Source organism: Microcaecilia unicolor, chromosome 3 (genome assembly GCF_901765095.1).
Source record: "Microcaecilia unicolor chromosome 3, aMicUni1.1, whole genome shotgun sequence".
NCBI classification, from domain to species: Eukaryota; Metazoa; Chordata; class Amphibia; order Gymnophiona; family Siphonopidae; genus Microcaecilia; species Microcaecilia unicolor.
This window is the reverse complement of record NC_044033.1, coordinates 476,705,747-476,723,415: the sequence shown is the minus strand read 5'-3', so window position 1 is coordinate 476,723,415 and position 17,669 is coordinate 476,705,747. Positions and strand designations below refer to the sequence as shown.

The 17,669-nt window shown below is 43.0% G+C and overlaps 1 pseudogene; it reads right to left on the bottom strand.

Annotated features, from left to right (window-relative positions):
* Positions 1-8,214: 8,214 nt before the first annotated feature.
* LOC115464811 lies at positions 8,215-13,622 on the bottom strand (annotated as a pseudogene).
* Positions 13,623-17,669: the final 4,047 nt, after the last annotated feature.

The following is a 17,669-nucleotide window of genomic DNA, read 5'->3' as shown; positions in this document are numbered from 1 at the left end:
TATTGGATGACCACTGGTCATTGACCAGCCCCTCTTTAAGCTTGTATATCTCTATCTCCAGCAGGTGGTGGACGTCTCCTTTCCAACTGCTGGATTCTTCTGCTTTGGGACTCTTTCTGGGCTACTGTTGGTTAGCCAGTTGAGAGTGGGGGTGATTGGCTATTGTGCCATCCTTGGAGGTGTACTTCTTTGGGGTCCCTGCCTCACCCTGTGTCCCCTTCTGCCTCCCTGCCTGGCCTGATTGCTGTAGCCTTCCTCACCATTAAAAAAACAACCCAGAGAGACAGCTTCAGAGCTTGTGCTGCAGCCTTGGCTGTTAAAAAAAAAAGATTCAGTGAAGTTTAGCTGGAGGGAGCAGGAACACAGATTCACTGGTACCTTTCTCAGCTGTTTTGTCAGCGTTTTTGTCTGGGAGGTTTGTTGTTGCTCTATTTGGACTGCGCTGGGTGAGTGAACTAATTTATTTTATTTTCCTCGAGCAGTGCGTCGGTATGGCAGTTGAGGAAATGAAGCACTGCTCCCGCTGCGGTAAAAAGAGATCCGCAGCAGGTATTTGTTTAGCAGGCTGCTCTAAATCTCACGGGAGATTTGGACTTCTCTTTTTTGTATGCTCTAAATCTCTGCCAGCTGAAGCTGCACCTGTCACGGAGCTGTCGCTTTCCCGCGCTGAGAGCACTGCTCCACGCGCCATTTTGTCTGCTCCCTCCGAAGCGGCTCCCGCCAGTCAGCTGATGGCAATTTCGGAGCCATTGCCTGCAGTGTTGCCAGGTGGGCGGTTTTACCACCCAATTGGGCGGTTTTCCGCAACCCGCCGCGGCAAATTTTTGCCCGCGGCGGGTTGCGGTTTTTTGGGCTTCTTTTTTTTCTTTTGGGCGGTTTTCAGGCGTTTTTTTCGGCCGCGGGGGGCGTGGTTAGTGACGTTTTGGGCGGGGTTAGTGATGTTCTGGGCGGGGGCGATGACGAGGGAGGCGGGGCCGGTGACGGGAGAGGCGGGGCCGATGACGGCGGGGGCGGGGTTGATGACGGCGGGGGTGGGGTTGATGACGGCGGGGCGGGGGTGATGACACGGGGGTGGGGGTGTCAGGGGCAGGGTTTGAGTTTGGGCGGGTTTTGGGCTGGATTTAGGCTGGTTTGGGTGGGAAAAATTTTTTCCACCTGGCAACCCTGATTGCCTGCGGCAGAGTCAGAGCACCTTTCTTCCGCTTCAGTGCGCCTGACTGGGGAAGCCCTTTCTGTGCCTGGGGGCTCAGGGGATCCGTTTTCCCCGAATTTATTCTGTTATTGCACCAGGCTTATCTTTTAGAGAAGACTTCCTCTCAGCCTTCTTCCCAGGGTCCTTTGATGCCGGTTAACTCCTCTGTAGCAGGGTTTGAGCACATTCTCGCCTCTGCTCCTGATTCTCTCCCTCCTAAGAGGAGATGAACAGCCTCCGTTTCTGAGGGAGCATCTTTGGGGCCTGGGTCCCCTTTACCTTCCCTTGCTGCTTTGTCAGGGGATTCTCTCCGCCCTTCTAGAACAGAGGATTTTGAGGAGGGTGATTTGAAGCAGGAAGAGCCTGATGACCCTGTTGGAATGTAATTGTATTTTACATGCATTGCCTGTCACCTATTATTTCTCTGTGATTACTCTGTGACCTCTGATGTGAATTACTTAGAGAGGTCACACTGCTATGCAACTTCCTGTGGGGGCAGATGCAGCAGATGCAGCACATGGAGCACATGGAGCTCATGTTCTCTCCTAACCTGAGAGGATCTATGGTGGTGTGAGCATCCATTACCATCTAAGCACATGGAAGGAGCTGATAAAATATGTATATATAAGCCTGTCTGATTATAATCTAACTACAAACTGTGAGTAAACAGATGTTTTGTTACTTCAACTTTAAAGTGACTCAGCAGTGAATTATTCTGGAGTGAATGAGAGAGAGATGAAGAAAGAAATTAACATTTCTAAAGCTGAAGCTGTGTGTACTAAAATCTGCTAATTATTTACTACAAATAATCCAACAAAAGGGTTATGGGCCCAGGGTCCAGGAATTGAAAAAGAAGAGAAATATTACCAGGCAGAAAAAAAGGCCACATTTTTCTCTTAAGTTTTAAAGGAAAGATTCAGTCTGTCTCTCTCTCCCCCCACACAGCAGACAGAAGGCTAAGAAAATGGCTGAGGGAAGAAATTCACCATTTTTCTATTCTCTCAAGGTGCCAAAATTAACTGAGTTTAATTATCAGCAGTGGGAACTAAGATTCATATGTCTCCTTCGAGCAAAAAGATTAAATATATGCTTAGACCAAGACAGAACAGCTGAAAATATGGCTGAATGGGACAATGCAAACTATTATGTGAAGTGCATGCTTTTGGAAGCTCTCTCAGAGAAACAAGCCATATTAGTGGAGGGAAAAGATACACCAAAGGACATTTTATATAAACTGAGAACTATGTATGCAACTACATATGCAAAGCAGCAACCAATTTGGTTGGCAGAGTTGAATGAAACCAAATTAAGGGATAAAAGTAAATGTAATGATCACATTATGCATCTTATGTCTTCATTTCAAAAGCTAGAACTTTCTGGAATTCCCATGTGTGATGCATTGAAAAGAGCATTTCTTTTTACCTCACTATCAAAGAAGTTTGATGTTTTTAGGTCTGTAAATGAGGCCATTGAAGGGCAATCTTTTGAACAGACAACATCAAAACTAAGGCAGGAATGCATAATAAATGATTCTGAGGAGATGTGTTCTCAAAGCAAGTCAGAGAGAAATGAAACAAATTTCTTGGCAAAGAACAGAGGAAGGCGGAGCTATGGGAAAACTCCACCCAAGGGCAAGCTGATTTGCTACTCATGTGGAAAGGAGGGACATGTATCTAAATGGTGTAAGGAAACACAAAACACTCCCTCTAGCTCACCTAAGCCAATGGAACTAAAGAATTTTCAAACCAGGAAATGTATGAAGGACAAAGATAAACACAAGGGCTTTCTAATGGCAGAAAAATCTTTGACTATGGTAAATAATAATTCAAATGAAAGTACTTGGATTTTGGATTCAGGGAGCACATGCCATTTAACCAATTGTAAGGATTTCTTTCAGGAAATGTGTCCAGAAGAAGGAATTCTTAAAACTGCAAACGCAGGGACTGCTAAGATCCAAGCAAAAGGTATTGGATTCTTAAAATGCAAAGTGTCTAATGAAGTTAAAGAAATTCCTGTAAGTGATGTCTTGTATATTCCCCAAGCAGTTTGCAATATGCTTAGTGTATCTACATTAGATAAGAAGGGATTTGCGATTCATTTTGAAAACAGTAAGTGCACAATCTCTAAAAATGATGAAGTGTATGCTGAAGCTTTTATGCATAATGATGTTTATAAGCTGAACATTTCAGGTGAAGCCTCACATATGGCGCAAGTAAGGAAGAATGATGGTAAATGTAGTCTGGAAATCTGGCACCGCCGCCTGGGACATCGTGATTCTAAGGTGATCCAGGATCTTTACAGTAAGCAACTAGCCACTGGCATTCAGATAAGTGCAGATGCTGGTAAAATGGAGAAATGCATAGACTGTGTTACTCAAAAAGGTGTGAGACCCTCATTTCCTGCATACACAGGAAATAGGAGTAATAAAGTGCTGGACTTAATACACAGTGACTTATGTGGACCGTTTAATATCCCATCATTGGGAAATAACAGATTTGTGCTAATATTCTTGGATGATTTCTCTAGATATTGTGTGGCCTATTTGCTGAAAGAAAAAAGTCAAGTCACAGACATGCTGAAGAAATACGTAGCCATGGTGAGCAATAAATTTGAAAGAAAACCAAAGGTTCTTCAGACCGACAATGGTGGTGAGTTCACTTCACAAAGCATGCGCACATTTCTAGAACAAGAAGGCATTCAACATATCACAACAGTAGCTTATACACCAGAGCAAAATTCTGTTGCAGAGAGAAAATTTAGGTCACTTGTGGAAATGACCAGATGTATGCTGTCAGATAGCAATCTCCCTAAAAGACTATGGGGGGAAGCAATTCTCACAGCAGTGTACCTACAAAACAGAATGCCAACTAAAGGCGCTGAGCGCACACCACATGAGACATGGCATGGTAGGAAGCCAAACCTGTCACACATAAGAACATTTGGAAGTACAGCATATGCTCATGTACCAAAGCAAAGAAGGCATAAGCTGGATTCCACAACAGAAAGGGGCATTTTAGTTGGCTATGCTCCAGGACACAAAGGATATAGAATTTTGAATCTGAAAACTGGCATTGTTGGCATAAGACATGTTACATATTTTGATGAAAACAAAAGGGTTGATAAAGGCTGGATTATCCCAGATGAGCCTTATCATCCAGAATATGAAACTAGAACCATAATAGACATGCCAGTGTATATAAATGCCATACCAAGGCAGATGTCTGAAAGCAACTCATCTGTATCTAACGAGGAACAGGCAGAGGAAACAGACACAGAAAGGATCATTGAAGAAGACAGTACAGTTGGTGAAGGGGAATCAATTGGAGAAGGACTCTCAGATTTAGAGGATGCAGAAAGGTCGGACCAACCTGTTGTCAGACGCTCATCCAGGGAAAACAAAGGTGTTCCACCCCCAAGACTGTCTTACCTAACAAAGTCAGCAGAAGCTCAAGAGCCCTTAACATGGGATGAGATTGAGAAAATGCCAGCAGAAGAAGCTGCTGAATGGCGTAAAGCTGCACAAGAAGAAATTGATGCATTGGATAAAAATAATACTTGGATTCTTACAAAATTACCTCCTGGCAAGAAAGCTATAGGATGCAAATGGGTATTCAAGTTAAAAAGGAATGCACAAGGAAAAGTGGAAAGGTATAAAGCCAGATTAGTGGCAAAGGGATATCTTCAAAAATATGGAGAAGATTTTGATGAAGTGTTTGCACCTGTAGTGAAACACACGACAATTAGAACACTTCTGAGCATTGCAGTCTCAAAAGGCATGCAAGTCAACCACATTGATGTGAAAACAGCGTTTCTTCATGGAGATATAACTGAAGACTTGTACATGGAACAACCAACAGGTTTCATAAATACAAAACAAAGACAGCTAGTGTGTAAATTAAACAAAGGTCTTTATGGATTAAAGCAAAGTGCAAAATGTTGGAATGACAAATTGCATGAAATATTGACAAATTTAGGATTTAAGCAAGGTGAAGCAGATAAATGCTTGTACACTAGGTGCAGAAATGGACAATATGCATACATTTTAGCTTTTGTTGATGATCTGCTCATTGCAAGCAAAAGTGAGCAAGAGTACAAGGACATTGTAAAGTGTTTAAACCTCAATGTTGAGATAAAAGAACTTGGTAATGTGTCATACTATCTTGGTATAGAAATTGAGAAACAAAATGATGGTTCTTATCTTCTAAGCCAGAAGCAGAAAATAAATGAGCTTATTGAAAGTTTAGGTATGCAAGATGCCCAAGTTGTAAGCACTCCCATGATCACTGATTTTCTGAAGGATGAAACAGTAAGAGAACCTTTACCAGATAACATCCAATATAGATCAGCCATAGGTAAGCTTTTATATCTAGCTACCACATACAGGGCTGATATAGCAAATGCAGTAGGAATTTTGAGCAGAAGGGTCAGCTCACCTACCAAATCAGATTGGACTGCAGTTAAAAGGATGGTAAGGTATTTAAAGGGTACCATTGATTGTAAATTAAAGATTTCAGCCAATAGTAATCCAAAACTAATATGTTACTGTGATTCAGATTGGGCAGGGGATCATTCTGATTATAAATCCACAAGTGGATATGTGTTTATGTATGGAAATGTACAAATTTCATGGGCCAGTCATAAACAAAGTATTGTGAGTTTGTCTTCTACAGAAGCTGAATATGTGGCCGTATCGGAAGCGTGCAGAGAACTGATGTGGATTGAAAAACTTTTGCTGGATTTTGGAATAGCTGAAAAGAGACCAATCCAGATAATGGAAGATAATCAGAGCTGCATCAGACTGTCACAGAATGACAAGGTTCAGTCACGCACCAAGCACATCGCAACGAAATACCACAACGTGCGAGAGTTGGCAAAAGAAGGGGTCATCAGTCTACACTATTGTCACACCAGTGAGATGACAGCTGACATCATGACCAAACCGTTACCCAGAGAACATTTTGTGAATCTGCGTATAAAGCTTGGACTTTGTATGAATGAATAATTGCATGACAGTTATGCATGAGAAGGGGTTTGTTGGAATGTAATTGTATTTTACATGCATTGCCTGTCACCTATTATTTCTCTGTGATTACTCTGTGACCTCTGATGTGAATTACTTAGAGAGGTCACACTGCTATGCAACTTCCTGTGGGGGCAGATGCAGCAGATGCAGCACATGGAGCACATGGAGCTCATGTTCTCTCCTAACCTGAGAGGATCTATGGTGGTGTGAGCATCCATTACCATCTAAGCACATGGAAGGAGCTGATAAAATATGTATATATAAGCCTGTCTGATTATAATCTAACTACAAACTGTGAGTAAACAGATGTTTTGTTACTTCAACTTTAAAGTGACTCAGCAGTGAATTATTCTGGAGTGAATGAGAGAGAGATGAAGAAAGAAATTAACATTTCTAAAGCTGAAGCTGTGTGTACTAAAATCTGCTAATTATTTACTACAAATAATCCAACAGACCCTACTGCAGTTCATGTTTTCCATAAGGATGAGCTTACTTCTGTTATTTCTAATGCGTTGACAGCTTTGGATATTGCAGATCCGGAGCCTCAGTCTTCTTCTGCGATCAATCTTAAAATGACCAGTACGCGGAAGCCTTCTAAGGCATTCCCAGTTCATGAGGCTATTCAAGAGCTGATCTCAGCTCAGTGGTCCACTCCTGAGGGGACTTTTAAAGTGGCCAAGGCAATGTCTCGCCATTATCCAGTGGTAGCGGATCAGGCGGACAAGTATATTCTCCCTATTGTGGATGCTTTGGTAACTGCAGTCACCAAAAAGACGACTCTTCCCATAGAAGGTGGGGTTGCGCTAAAGGACATGCAGGACCGTCGCCTTGAGGCCTCTCTGAAATGTTCCTTTGAAGTTTCTGCTTTGGCTCTTCAGGCGTCAATTTGTAGCTCGTATTCAGCCAGGGCATGTCTTAGTTGGCTTCATCAGGTGCAAGAGCATGACCCAGAGGAGGGTCTGCATTTGGAGTCTGCCTCAGCTTTTTTGGAATCAGGCTTAGCTTATTTAGCTGACTCCTTTTATGACTCGGTTCACTCTTCAGCTAAGCTTATGGCCCTAGTGGTTTCTTCTCGCCGCTTGTTGTGGTTACGCCATTGGGCAGTGGATTTGACCTCGAAGCAGAGACTCTCTTGGCTTCCTTTCCGAGGCAAGCTTCTCTTTGGAGAAGATTTAGAGAAGATTGTCAAGGATTTAGGTGACTCTAAGGGTCAACACCTGCCAGAGGACAGGGCTCGGTTGACTGCGAGAACTTCTTTTGCATGGGGCGCTTCATCTCCGCTCCCCTTTACGTCAACCCTGTCTTGGAATCTTAATTTAGTTTTTAGGGTGTTGCAGGGTTTTCCTTTTGAACCCTTACATAGGGCTTCTGATAAAGATCTCAACTTGAAGACTATGTTTTTGGTGGCTATAGCTTCAGAGCGGAGAATCTCCGAGATTCAAGCCCTTTCATATTGGGATCCTTTTTTGCAGTTCACAGAAGCGGGGGTCATGTTGCGAACTGTCTCTTCTTTTTTGCCAAAGGTCATCTCAGCTTTTCATCTCAATCAGCCTCTTTTTCTTCCTTTCGGGAAGAGGATTTTCCCGTGACTTTTCGGAGACTTCATCTTTTGGATGTGCACCACGTCCTCCTCCGCTACTTGGCGATGTCTAATGACTTTCAACAGACCATTTGTTTGTGCTTCTTACAGGTTCTCGTCGTAGTCAAGCGGCTTCAAAACCGACTATTGCGAGATGGCTAAAAGAAGCTATTTCCTCGGCGTACTTGTTGGCTGGTCGGATCGTGCCAGAACCTTTATGTGCACATTCTACTAGAGCGCAGTCGACTTTGTGGGTGGAGTCTTCAGTCTTGTCCTTAGAAGAAATTTGTCGGGCGGCTACTTGGGCCTCCGTATACTCTTTTTCTTTTTTTTTTTTTTATTTCTTTATTTATAATTTTAAATTATTACACTTTCAAGGATAAACCTTGTGCAGCAATTCAGGTAGAAATCAATATCATATTATTCCAAGGAATTCACATAATCTAATTATCAATGAAAATATTTAACAGAATGGAATAATAAAAGAAAACAATAAAATATAGAATTATAATGATTACAACCTTTCTTAGACCCCAATTAAAGGCAAAGGGGGAGTAAAGGAGTTAGAGAAGATTATATAGAGGCAAATAACAAAATGATAATTCAGGCTACTTTTCTCCAGTAGTTTCATTTTCATTTCACTTGTTTCATTTCTACAAACGATTTTAGTTGTTCCGGTGTGAAAAAGATGTACTTAGTTTGTCCCAATTTCACCACACACTTGCATGGGTAAGCAAGAAAAAAAGAAGCCCCTATATCTATAGTCTTTTGTTTTAATGTCAGAAATAATTTCCTTTTTTGTTGTGTAGCTTTGGTGATATCAGGGTAAATCCATATTTTGGAACCATAGAAATGAGCATTCGTATTTCTGAAATAAAGCTTTAAAATAGCATTGTAGTCTTGTTCAAATACCAGGGATATGATCATTGTGACTCTGTTAACTATAATGTCTGAAGATTGTTCCAATATGTCAGAAATATTTTGTAAATTTGGATTGGCTTCTTCAGAGCCTTGCACTCCTTCTCTTTCTCTACTCATAGGAATATAATATATTTTATTTAGCGGGGGTATACCCTCTGGGGAAAAATGAAGAATTTCTGTCAGGTATTTCTTGAAAGTGTCAAGTAGGGTTAGCCCCGCTACCAATGGAAAATTTAAGAGTCGGAGATTAAGGCGCCGATTAAAATTTTCAATTTGTTCAATTTTCTGCCTCATATTTGTTGAATCTTTCACCATTGTATTTTTAAAGGCATTCAATACTTCAACCTCTTTCTGTATCGATTTTACTTGAGTAGTTATATCCTCTTTAACGGAGTCTACAGTCTCTTTTAGTTCCATAAACTTAGTATTTAAAGTTAGTACATCACCTGAAGTCTTCTGAATCGTTGTGGTGATTTGGTCCAACATCAGCTTCAACGTTTGCAGAGTCACCTCCGAAGTTTGTGCCATATGGAATGAATTCCCCATGGGTCCACGAGTCGCTGTTTGTGCTCCTGGGTCCTCACTGGAAACTCCTTTCGGCCCGCCTTCCGGGTCGTCGGGGTTTCCCACCAGGGCCACTTTCGACATCGGGCTAGGAGGGACGAGTGAAAGCGATGGTGGTGATAGGGAGATTTCCTCTCCCGGTGAGGTTTCCGCTTCTCCGGCTATCCCCACAACGGGATCCTCTCTCCGAGTCCTGGAGGTACCGGGGAAAAAACGTTCCAGCGAAGTTTGACCCGTTAAGGGAGTTGAGGTAGGTGGAGGCACTACCCCCAACACTCCTTTACGTTTATGGGGCATTGTAGAACAGGAAAAAAGAAATTACTCAGCTCAACTCTCATAGAGCGTTTTCATATCCACCCGGTGCAGCAGCCATCTTAGTTACTCCCCCCCGTATACTCTTTTTCTAAGCATTATAGAGTGGACGTGGCAGCCAGATCCAATGCTTCTTTTGGTACGGCGGTCTTGGCTAGAGGGGCGACGATGTCCCTCCCTATCTAGAGACTGCTTTGGTACATCCCACCCGTTGATGGATTCATTTGCTGCCTGCGCTAAGGAAGGTAAAATTATGTCTTACCTGATCATTTTCTTTTCTTTAGCTGCAGCAGATGAATCCAGCATCCCTCCCTGGTTTACCGTTGCTTTTTTTCTCTATTCACTCTGTGTGTTTGTTGTTCCTCTCTGTTCCAGTTGTTTTGTTTCTTACAGTTTAAAACACAAAGTTCAAAATTTGCAAAGAGTTTCATCTACAGTTTGTTATACTCTTGTTCTGTTGTGGTTTCTCTCCTTCTGATGAGGAAGGTTTCCTATTTGTCTGGACCTACCTTTGCTTTGTGATGAGACAAGTACTAGCTTACAGAGGGGCTGATCGTCCAATACCACTCACTTAAGTCAGTGATCTCTATCTCCACCTGCTGGTAGATGGTGTAAATTTTAAAGGCTCTCTTTGCGCCCCAGGAATACCCTTCTCCGGGGACAAAGGGTCTGCGCTTCCACTATCAGTTGGGCCGACTGCCTAAATTCTTTTGATATTCCATCCCAGTGATATTTCTGTTGTGGAAGCACCAGAAGGCGTAACTCTAGGATAATGCCCATGACCATGGCCTTCTGTCTATCAGAATCTAAGTGAATCCTTGGTCATCTATGTACCCACATGTATTCTATTAAAATGCAACAGTAATCTATATACACACTGAGTGTCAGTTGTGTGTGTGGCTTAGTTTGTAGTATCAATGACAGGTAAAGAATTATTAGAAATAAAGACAGAGATAGATGTCAGAAAGAAGGCTTTATTCTTACCAAGTTTTCAATTAAGTACAGACATCAAACAGATTCTGGGTTCAATTGCATAGAGCTCTGCCGTCTGAGAAGTGTTGGGGAAGACTCCAACTCTCTGTCAAAATCTTATCTCTTTTATAGCCCCAGGTCCCAATACAAGTCAATTGTGAGGTACCTTTTTTTTTCCTAATATTTCTCAATTTCTGAGATCATACTTTCGTATCCGGCCAGATGTTCATCTGTACCCATTTCTTTTCCGTTCTATCTATTTCTAGAGATTGCCACACTTCCGTCAATGTCAACATGTTTTTGGAACAAGTTGTTTTTCTCGTTTACTAAAATATCTTTATATTAAGATATCCGTTTCACATCTTCCTTTTGTAATACCTTTCATAACATCTTATGATCTGTGTGCCATCTTATGGAAAATAAGTCCCATTTTAAGAACCTCATTTTATTCCTTTTACCCATTATTTTTCATTATAGGTGCTATATTCAATTAGAAAGTTGTACCTGGTTGTGTTAAGACTCATTGTTCAGACCTGCTTTTTGCAGATTCTCAAATATGACATCATTAGCTTGTTATTTGGCCTAGTCAGTACTTTTTCAGTTGCTTTAGGCTGTGTAGCTTAGCCCACCACTATTCCAGTGGTAGGTCTGAAGCCAGGCCACATATTAACATTCCCCTCTTCACCCTATCCCATAGGGTGACACTAGGGTTAATACACCATGGTACCATCCATTCCAGAAGGTATCCTATAAGGCCATCAAATTTTCTGAGTCTTACGGTTAACTGGTACAGTCAGATTTGTTTTTGGTTTGAGATTACCATCTTGGCACCACTTCAATTATTTCAATCCTTCTTATCTATATCTGTGGTTATACAAAAACTTATAATTACTATAATAATATTTTTGATTCAACCCTTTAATATGCAGGTTCTAACTTATTCTTACCTATGTGAGTATATATTGTTATCAATCATAAATTCTTTGGTTATATACTGATTATATCTTGAGTATACATTTGCATAGATTTGCATAGGTTATGTAGACATTTTGCTCATGTATCACATCATCTTATAAAGCTTTATATGGTTATATTGTATCCCTGTGTGCTATTACCTGATTATACAGTTGCAGACATCTCTCTAGTGTCTCTAGCATTTGCATAGCGATTGGTCCTTCTCAGAGGGAGATAGTCCAAGGTGTTATCTCCTGTGGTGTTGGGAAGGAGATTTTCGTACAGGACATATTGTCCTGCTGTTGTCTTTTTCATTATTGCAGTTTCAATTAAGCGTTCTACTAAGCCTCTAGCACAAGGGATTATGCAACATCCTACTAATACAAAAATTGCTACCACTATAATTATAGTAGTGGCTGCTGAAATGATAAATGTCTTCCATTTACCAAAAGCTCTATCCATCCAACCAGTCCAGGATGTGTCAACACCAGAGTTCTCTGCCAATTCTTGTGACAGTGAGGTTAAGCCTTCCAAAGCTCTGGTGATTGAACCATCTGGAGCAGTATTGTTAGGGATATAGGTGCAACACTGTGTACCTATTTTCCGGCACACTCCGCCATCCGATGCCAAAATCTGGTCAAGAACTAATCTATTTTCTAACGTCATTCTGCTGGTGGCATCTAATTGTGTTGCAATTCCTTGAACCGCGTCTCTGGTGTAATTGACAAATCTCTGCTGGTTGTAATATATATAATTGATCCAGTCTAAATTCTTATTTATAGTAGCCCACCAAAAGAAAGCTGATTCGAATCCTGCAGCTATTTGGTTTCTGGCTTTGAACTCATCAGGAACCCCTCTTGGAACTCCAATTGCATCTATATAGACCCGATCATCAAAAGATCCAGGCATTGCATTTCTCTTCACTCGTGAGGAAGAGCTGCTATGAGGAGGGAGCAAAGATGCTATTACAATTGGAATTACCAATTTGACTAAGGCACATCTGCCTGTCCAACTTCTGTGAAGTGTATGGTGGATAGTATGGGTTCCACAATACCACCATATGTCTGCTCTAGCCTGTGAAAACTCTGTGAGGTTCAGATTTTGCAGAGTCCCTTTTTCTAGGGTTGTGTTACAATTGGTCAAATTTCCTAGAAACCGTGTATTTTTCACCCCATATCGTTCCAGACATGTATGATATCTGGTAGCAGGATCTGGAATCCTGAATGCGGGTGGAACCCTCAGCCGAGGGGGTAAGTAGGGGTGGTGCTCGTCAAGATGTTGACAAGACTGATTCACTTCAGTTGTTACCTGAAGTAACTCTAGCATACACCAAAAACCATCTGGGTCATTGTGGAGATCTAAAGGAAAGGGGACTACTGTTGGTTCTGCTCTTGCATGGGAACAAAAATAACAATTAGAGACATCAAATGTGCCACCACCAAGGTCAAAAATCAGCACATTCCTTTCAGCTCCAACCTTTTTGTCCAAGCCATAGGCAATAGCAGCAGCTGTAGGCTCATTGATTATACGTAGCACATTAAGACCAGCTATGGTGCCTGCATCCTTTGTAGCCTGACGCTGAGAATCATTGAAGTATGCTGGGACAGTGACAACAGCATTTGTAACAGACTTGCCAAGGTAAGCTTCTGCAATTTCCTTCATCTTTGTTAATACCATCGATGATATCTCCTCTGGGTAGAAAGACTTGCTTTCTGCTTTGTAGTCTACTTGGACTTTTGGTCTTCCACCATCATTTACAACAGTGAAAGGCCAATGTTTCATATCAGACTGCATAACATTATCATCAAATCTACGACCAATCAAGCGTTTTGCATCAAATACTGTGTTTGTGGGGTTCATTGCAACCTGGTTTTTAGCAGCATCACCAATCAATCTTTCCGTGTCTGTAAAAGCAACGTAGCTTGGGGTGGTCCTGTTTCCTTGGTCGTTAGCAATAATTTCAACTTTGCCATGTTGGAATACACCCACACAGGAGTAGGTGGTGCTAAGGTCTATGCCAACTGCGGGTCCCTTAGACATTATACCTGGATTGCGGTTTCTAACTATCAAGAAGGACGAAGGCTGTTCTCAGTCTCCGTACCACCGCGCTGAAGAATGGATTCATCTGCTGCAGCTAAAGGAAAGAAAATTATCAGGTAAGACATAATTTTACCATCTTGGAGCAAAACTTGGCCACAACTTTATTAAAGTGTAAGAACAAATTAAGTAACATAATTATAATCTTAATGTGTTCCCGTACAATTCCAGTATGGCCGATGCCCTTCCCTCTCTCATCTACAGCTAGTCAATGTTGACCTAGCCACCCCTTCTTATCTCAATTTGAGCAAATTATCGATCAATTCATTATTTCCACAAGACCTCCGGTGTCAATTGGATCTCACCTCCATTTGTGGTGGTATTGCACACAAACAAACTCCAGTATTCATTTCCAATTTCCCTTTACCCTTTATCAAAAAGACCACATGGAATTTGTTTATTTACCCGCTACGACCCCCCCCCCCCCAAACAATCCCCAATGCAAAAAAAAAGCACTTAAACACCTGGTCACCCACCCTCATACTGCAAGAGTCACCCCAGTAACACCAAAGGATGGATTGGATAGAAAACTAATTAGCCCCAAGTCACCACAGATTCACCTCCCTCAGCCACCCACTGCCTAAATCTTCTCACACAAATCAACTCTCCCAGCATTCCATCTACTTCATTTCCCGCCCACCATTTTTCCTCCAATTATCACAATCCCCTATCCCTCCTACCAGTAAAGGACTTAATGGTACCATACTAAAAAGCCCAGCATCTCACTAATCCACCTTAATTATTCTAACCAAACGTCCCTTTAAAAACAACAGTTCCCAACTCCTTTGATCCCATTTCCCATTATATCCCCTACCTCCCAACATTTCCCTCCCCCCCCCCTTGTTTTGCTCCCCTTAAGGAAAAAAAATCACTTGGGTTCTAGACCAATATTCTGTTCACGGTTAACCCTGTGGACCCTCTCTAATAGCTTATGCTGAAACTGGCCAGTTTGTGGGTGGTCTGGGGGTGGAATTAGGCTTGAGTGGAAGCTAAGCTGGTTAGTACCAATCTTCAGTCTGCTAACCAGCTGAGCAAATGCACCAAGAGGTCTTTTTACTAATGCGTGCTTACTACAGCAAAAAATGCCTTACCATGAGGCGTCCCATAGTAATTTTTTGATGTGCACATGCTACCCATGCACCAAAAAATAAAATTTGGTGTTTTTTTTTAGTGCTGGGACTGGGTCTGGGGGTGGAGTGTGGGCATGTTCTGTACTAATCGGTTAGTGCAGCTGCATTGCCATGTGCTAGAGGCTTTATCATTTATTATATGAAAGAGGGGGAAATGTGAGTCAATGGACATAAAAGGGAATTCTTTCATTTAAGTGCCCGCATTTTATATGCCCCTTGCATATGTAAATGCCTAGAATACTTGCACTTACGCACATATGTGTACACTTGTCAAACTGCCAGTCGAGCGCCTAAATACTTGTGAGGGGGTTTAAAGAACACTGCCCTTCACTCTTAAGAAAAATCCCTCTCTAACTAGCTTGGGCCACCATAAGAGCACCGATCCTGCCCTGGGAGGAAGTGAGCCAGGAGGGGCAGTGTCAGTACCTGGGAGTTTAAAAGACAGGGCTAGGCTAAGGTTAAAGAGGCCCAAGGAAGGAAAAACCGAAGCTCATGCCTATACTTTCACTGAGTACTGCTGTAAACTGGCTGAGATAAGCCAATTTTGTTAAGTCTGGCAAGCCTTGTGGAGGTCTGTCTGGGGCCAGAGCAGAGTTTCACAAGACCTGAGAACTTAATCTGTGTTTGGGGCAGGGCAGCTCCACCAGCCACAGATTGCTTGGCCTGCTAGCCAGAGGCCTACTTGGGACTGTTACTAAATAAGAAAAACTGTTGCATCTAATGTTCCTGTCCTGTGAGAGAACAAGTCCCAGGGCTCAGATGAATAAAAACATTTACTTTCACTTTATATACCTTGTCTGGCTAAGTTATTCCTAGGGCCAGTGGCGTACCAAGGGGGCGGGCGGTCCGCCCTGGGTGCACGCCGCTTGGGGGGTGCCGCGGCGCGCGCCTGTCAGCTGACTTCGCTAACTTCGCTGCAGCGCCCTGACTCTGTCCTGGAACAGGTTACTTCCTGTTCCGGCCGGGGCAGAGGGAGCTGCAGCGAAGTTAGCGAAGTCAGTGAACTCAGCTGACAGGCGTGCGCCGCGGCACCCCCCCCCAAGCGGCGTGCACCGGGGGGGTGTCATTTTGCCAGGGGGGGGCGCGCTGCACCTGGGGGGGGGGGGGCGCATCGGTGCTCCGCCCTGGGTGTCATGCCGGCTAGGATCACCACTGCCTAGGGCCCTGATGGCGAACCTATGACACGCGTGTCAGCACTGACACGTGTAGCCATTTTCGATGACACGCGTAGCCATTTTCGATGACACGCGGCGCCGCCGCAGTGTGGTCCGCCCTCCCTCCCAGAAACTAATCTTAAAGCCTCCTTTCACATCGCAGCAAGCAGCAGCAGGGCAGGCCACTCCTTCCTTCCGTGTCCTGACCTCGCCTGACGTAACGTCCGCGAGGGCGGAGCACAGAAGGAAGGAGGAGAGGTCTGCCCTGCTGCTGCTTGCTGCAATGTGAAAGGAGGCTTTAAGGTTAGTTCCGGGCCCGGTAGCGGGTGGAGGGGGGGGCCCGGCGACCTCGGGTGGGCAGCGATCTCGGGTAGGGGGGCCCGGGGGTGGTCCTAGTAGCAGTGATTTTTCTTTAAGTGACACACCACCCGAGTTATGCTTGGTTTTTTGGTGAATTTTGACACACCAAGCTCAAAAGGTTGCCCATCACTGGCCTAGGGCCACCCCATAACCCTCACCCAGGGTCTTACAGTGCTATTCTGCGACTACCCACCTAACTTACATAGCACATATTTGCAAGGGGGGCATATACAGGGGGCGGAGCATGGGTTAGGCTCCTCCATACATGTATATTCTGTATGTGCATCCCTGGTGCATTTACACACATGCATTTATGCAGGTCTAATGGCAGGTATGTAAATATTAGGTGCCCTTGTACTGGTTTATACTAATATTCTATAATGGAACCTGAATGCCAGGTTCCACAATAGAATGGGTTCTTACCATGCATCCATGGGGTGCCTAAATGGAGGTGCCCAGTTGTAGTAATGCCCCCATATGTACACTGTGCTGTACAGAGCAGTCATTGCTACAAACCTAACATCAGTGGTTTAGCGACTAAAGTTGCAAATTTGTCAATGTGGCCAAATTGTGCATGCAACTTAATTGTTTAAGAAGCCAATCAGCACCAATAATTGGCCAATAGCAAGCAATTATTGTCACTAATTAGAATTTACACGCAAAACTTTCTAAGCATATTCTGTAAAGTTGTGCGCATAAATTCTAATGTACGGATCTCAAAAGGGGCATGGCCATGGGAGGGGCATGGGTGGGTTGTGAGCATCTCTAGATATTATGGGCACTATTATAGAATACACCCGATCTGCTCCTAAGTTAGGTGCAGGCATATACCAAAAAACCTGGTGTAAATGGTCATGCCTAAATTTAGTTATGGGTCCAGGTACTACTTGTATTCTATAAACCATGTCTAATGTTAGGTGCGGGTTACAGACTAGCACTGCGCCATTTATAGAATCTAGTCCTAGTGTCCAAAAAGGCTGAATGATCTTAATGGAGTAGTTGAATGTTTTGGAAAATAGCTTTAACTGTTTTGGTGACAGTGTGGTTTATTCAAATCTTGATGGTAACATATGACAGATAACTGTTAGAATAAATATGAGTTCTCTAAGAATAAAAGGGGCACATTTGGAAGGAGATAAAATGGTCAAACCAAACATCTACTCGATCCTCAGCTCTCATGACTACAGATCAGATTCTTAATACTATGAGAGAAGCAGGAAGAGATGTTGACATTGATATTGTATTCCACCTCGAGACCAATGACTTGACAGGAAACAGAATTGGTTGTAGTGCAAGATTTCCAGAATTTACAGTCGGGGCTTATGTACCTGGCAAAGACCATAGCAATTTTAGAAGTCAAAGGTCTAGCATATCACCAACTTTAATAAGTAGTTCAAAACCTGACTCAAAG